This window comes from Dermacentor variabilis, chromosome 7, assembly GCF_050947875.1.
Source record: "Dermacentor variabilis isolate Ectoservices chromosome 7, ASM5094787v1, whole genome shotgun sequence".
NCBI lineage: Eukaryota > Metazoa > Arthropoda > Arachnida > Ixodida > Ixodidae > Dermacentor > Dermacentor variabilis.
The window spans coordinates 126,178,873-126,183,716 of NC_134574.1; positions in this window are offsets into that span (position 1 = coordinate 126,178,873).

Here is a 4,844-nt window from a genome sequence, read left to right on the forward strand (position 1 = left end):
CTCCGAGATCACCGCGCGATCGCAACAACACGTTCACAAACGGTGCACCTCCCTGGTGCTCTCTCGCGCGGTTTAAATTCATCAACGCCTACGCGCAGTATTCCATATCCCTTTGCTGTGCAGATGTGTCTGCTTGTGAGCGGACGCGATTGGCCAATGTCCGCTCATACGAACCGATTAGGCGGAACGAAGTGCTTTCTCAATAAGGGTGAAATTGGTGCCACCGGATCAGAACAGGTTAGTAACGCCATCAAGCACTACGCCGATATAAGCTATGGCATATTGGCTATTTCCTTCTGGCCAGTGTTGCGTATCTGTATATACTGGGTGTTTCAACGAACACTTTCAAAATTTTTTTGAAAGGTTGCCTGTGGCAGATAGCTAGATGTTACTTCATGAGGTGGTCTACTCTAAGCGGCGGACGCTACTTGCAAAAAAAAGAATTGAAATGCGAAATTGACTAAGAAAATATCAATAATTAAATTTTAACTAATTATCTTATGACCCATATTGCAATTTACAAATTCTAGCCTTGGAGTTCGCAATGCGGATCCACTCGGAAGGAATTCTCAGAACGACACCAGTTCCGACATATTAATTCCCTTACTTACTTGTGTTTGTGTGCTTCAGTGCATACATTGACGATTTCTTAACAAATTAACTAGAACGCCAACGCATTTCTCCGCAAAGTTCGGGAATGAATATCTTGAAACTTGTGTCATCCTGAGGATTCGTTCCAAGTGGAACCGCCTTGCGAACTCCACGAGTAGAATTTGTAAATTGCACTATGGGCCATAAGGTAATTATTGACAAAGACAAATCTTTGTGAATTGGTCGATTTCGCGTTTCAATTTTTTGTGCACGTAGGGCCCGGCGCTTCGCGTAGACCAACTCATGAATTAGAATTATATATGTCACAAGCAACCCTTAAAGATTTTTGAAAGTGTCCGCTGAAACACCGTGCATATAGTCCCTCATTTTAACCCCGCAACGTAAGAGTATAGCTAATTCTTATTTCATTCCTTGCATAAAAGGCAGCACAGTACAGTAGTAACAGTAACTTTATATCTTCGGATAGTCATACAGTACCACAAGACATAACATGATAAGGATGCAACCAGAAACGAAAAGACAGAACAAAACCGCACCATTCACCCGTTTAAAAAGAAGCATAAAGAAAAAAAGACACATTACACAGAGATTATTTCAACTGGACTTGTCTTTTCGGGCTATAGATCTGGATGTACACCCGCTGGCGTAACTGTTCAGACACTCACGTCTATTCTTCGAAAATTCCAGTCAGGTCTTGCAGTTCCCGCAACTGGGGCCTGTAGCGATGCCGCGCATCTGGAAGCCGCCACTCAACACTCACCAGTTCGCGGAGTAACCGCGTTGGCACGTTCGGGTCCATGCTCCTGCGCTCGATGAGAGCGCGCACCAGAGCGCGCATTTCCGCAGAATAGGCTTCCATTGCGCGGCTGCGCCTTCCTTCTCTGTAGAGTCGAGTCACCCGACGCCTTGTGCGCCCGTCGGGACATATTTGCAAGATGTACAGAGCTCTCAGAGTGTTGAGTTCGAACAAGGCAACGCGACTACGACTGGGGAAGTTTGTAGCTGCACCGCCTGTCGAAGCCGTCCGCTGGTGGCGGTGTGCCGTGGCTAGGAATGACACTTCGGGTGCACCCGTGGTTTCGAGGGAATGGGTAACACGAGGGAGGCGGCTCCGCTGAGGAGAACAGCCGCCCGGCACGGCAAGATCGACCACATCTCCCCACTGTCTCTGCCGAGGGCGACCGGTCTGCCACACATCGTCTTCCGACTGACTCCTGCCACGACCGTTGATCCAAGACTCGATGATGACGTCGTCGTCATCACCGGATTGTGTCCGCAGAACGGGCGAGCTCTCGGGCACGAAGGACAGGTCGTTACCTGAGGGAAGGCTTTGCAAACGGCGGAGACTGTCAGGCAAAGAAAGTGCTTCAGCGGTCGGCTGCGAAGGAACGTCACCGGGCGCAAGCGTGTCATCGGCAGTGCGCACTGAAAAAGACATTTCAGGTTGGACAGGAGCTCCGAAACCAGCAGAGTGTCTGGGAAACGTCTCGGGCTCATCGCCTGGAATCAGATTACGCCCGCGAGAAACGTCCCGACTTCCGGGAACATTGCCATTTGCCAAGCCTGCTTGCCGGAGCCTGAAGTTTTCACATGCCAGGAGAGAAGATTGCGTCTGCTGACAGAGCGGACTCTCGGTTCGTGGCACAGGCGTGACCTCTTCTCGCACTGACCGCCTTCGCTCAGAAAAGCTCTCAGAAGTGGCGAGTCCCCTTTGGTCAGGTGAAGAAAGTGCGGACGCAAAAGCCTCGGTATGCTGCCTCCTCCAGAAAGAACGAAACCTCCTCATTTCCAGAGTCTCAAGCGACCTGTCACCACGTGCACGTGGACTTTTGGACGAAGAAGTTTTCGGGGCCTCAGGGAGGAAGTGCTCCTCGACAGATGGTCCGGAGGGAAAAGGATGCTCCACACTAGCTGCAGAGTATCCCCGCCCACGCGAAGAGTTCTGGGCCTCAACGATGACACAATCGTTGTTATGGTTCCAGCGCGGAGGTATAAACCTCTCTGCGACGACCAACAGGTCATTTTCGGGATGCCTCTGCTCAGAGGAAACGTCCTCGGACGGCGCTACGTTTTGCTCATCATTCAAGTACCGCCTTTGCGAAGATGGCAAGCGCTCCGACGCATCAACAAAATGACCGTGAGAAAGAAAGCTTTGCGAATCGGTTCCAGATTGGCTTTGCGTGAAAGGAGTCGAAAGCGAACACGACGCTCCAGCCAAGTCACTCACATCGCCCGCTGAGCCAGTAGACGAAATCACTGGGCCAATTTTTAACCGAGAGCTCTCTTCGGTCGAGTTGACCGGGTCTAATGGCTCACGTCGGTCAGGGACGACCTCGACAGTGAGAGATTCATCGCGATGGCTTGCCGTCAGTATACGTGTATCGGCATCCGACGCACATCCTGCTCTCTCGATACGTTCAACATCTTCACACTGAACGGATGTTTCGGCGCATGTTGGTACAGCGGGCACAGCAGGGGAGGGGCGGTTTCCAACTTCACACGCCTTCAGAAATGTCGTTTCCAGCGCGACAGAGGCGTGCGGCTTAGTTCCCGCAAATATCTCGTCCGTGCAACGAGTGGGCAAGCGCACCGGTACGGTGCGTGGTGTCGCGTTGCAGCCGGTAACGGTAGCCGGCATCGTAGAAACGCCCCGCAAAGTCGAGTATTCAAGATGAATGTCGTCGCCGTGCAGGCGCATAGGTTTCAAACCTCCTCCGCTACGGGCCTGCACCACACTCGAAGCACAAACCGGTGGATCAGTTGAGACGCATGTAGAAAGCTGTGCACGTTCTTTCGCTCGAAGGGCCGCCTGTTTGGATAGAGGAACAAATTCGAAAGGCACCCGAAAAGGCATCTCGCCTCTCGACGCTCCCGTGCAATTCGGAGAGTCCGTTGTGGGCTCGACGTTGTCACAGCTTGTGCTGACTTCCTTCCCTGACGCATCGTCGTTAGACGCGCTGAGCTTCCCGGCATTCTGGCGTGGGGCACCTTCTTCCGCAACCGAACCATTCACCGCTGGATTCGTGCACTCGCCGTCCTGGGCTCGCCGGCGAAGCTCGGACGGGGACTTGGCACACCTCCTTGCCTCCCGAGATGTGGCCGGTCTTTCGGCTTTTTTCGCACAGCGGTTCACCGCGCTATATAAACGCATTAACTGCGCGCTTAAGCTTGTGTCGCATCCTTGTCGCACCGTAGTCCGACCAGCAGGCGCCGTCCGTCGGCGCGGACGCCCACGCGGTTTTCGCTCAGTCGTAGCGGTCCCAGTCTTTGAAGGCATGGGAACATCTATGGTCTGTTCTATCAAATTCAGCCTCCTTGCCAACTCGGGGACGAAAGGCTCCATGGCAGCTTCCACGGTGGTCGACGCGGTCTCGCGACTGGCGCCGGCTTGGTTGGGAGCCTCTCCTTGGGGAAGCCCACATGTTTCTTCGTCAAATGACCGGGACGAGTAGGGCGAAAGCGAACTCTGAGTCGATGTTACAACGCGTTCTCTAGCTCCGTAGCTCACGCCACCTTCCGACGTATCTTGGCGAAGACCTCCGGTGGTAGCTGAGGGGTCGCCTTCCACTTGTGCACTCGCGTAATGTACATCAGATGGCGCCTCAGTGTTTGCCGGCATCTGGATGCTTGCGGGCTTCCCTTCGTCGCTCTCGCAACGCTCGGTCGCCCGTCCACGCGCCACAGTCTCCACACCACTTAGTCCGTGCCGCGCGTCGGAGGAAATGGCGAGGTTCGTGGCTTCCACGGCCGAGAGATTCGCGTCGCCGCTTGCCTTCGAGACCGCACTGCCGCCGTACCGACAATGATCACCAGGCTCTAAACGCACGTCAGACCCGCAGCAGCCACTTGAGACACCTGGGTGAACGAGCCCCTCCTCGCCGAGCGACGACTCGCGTTGCGACGCGCAATTCAGCATCAGTTCAGGTGGCGAACAATGCACGTCCAGACGGTCGGCCATCCGAGGCGCCACTGAAGATGCGTCTCGCTCTCTCGGTAAAGAACCACTTCGATGGCGGTGTGTCGAAGCCCGGTGACTGCAGCAAAGAAGCCACGCACGAAGAGAGGCGCCGAAGAGTACACGGTTGCTGCGCACTATATCTCCAAGTGGCGGCGGCGTCTGTCCATGCGGCGACCCAAGGTCGAAATCCTCCGCTCTGCCGCAGCAAACCTTCTAGCCTCTGTAGCAGCAGTGGCGGAACGCGTCCTTCACCGGTGTCTCGAATGGTGGACAG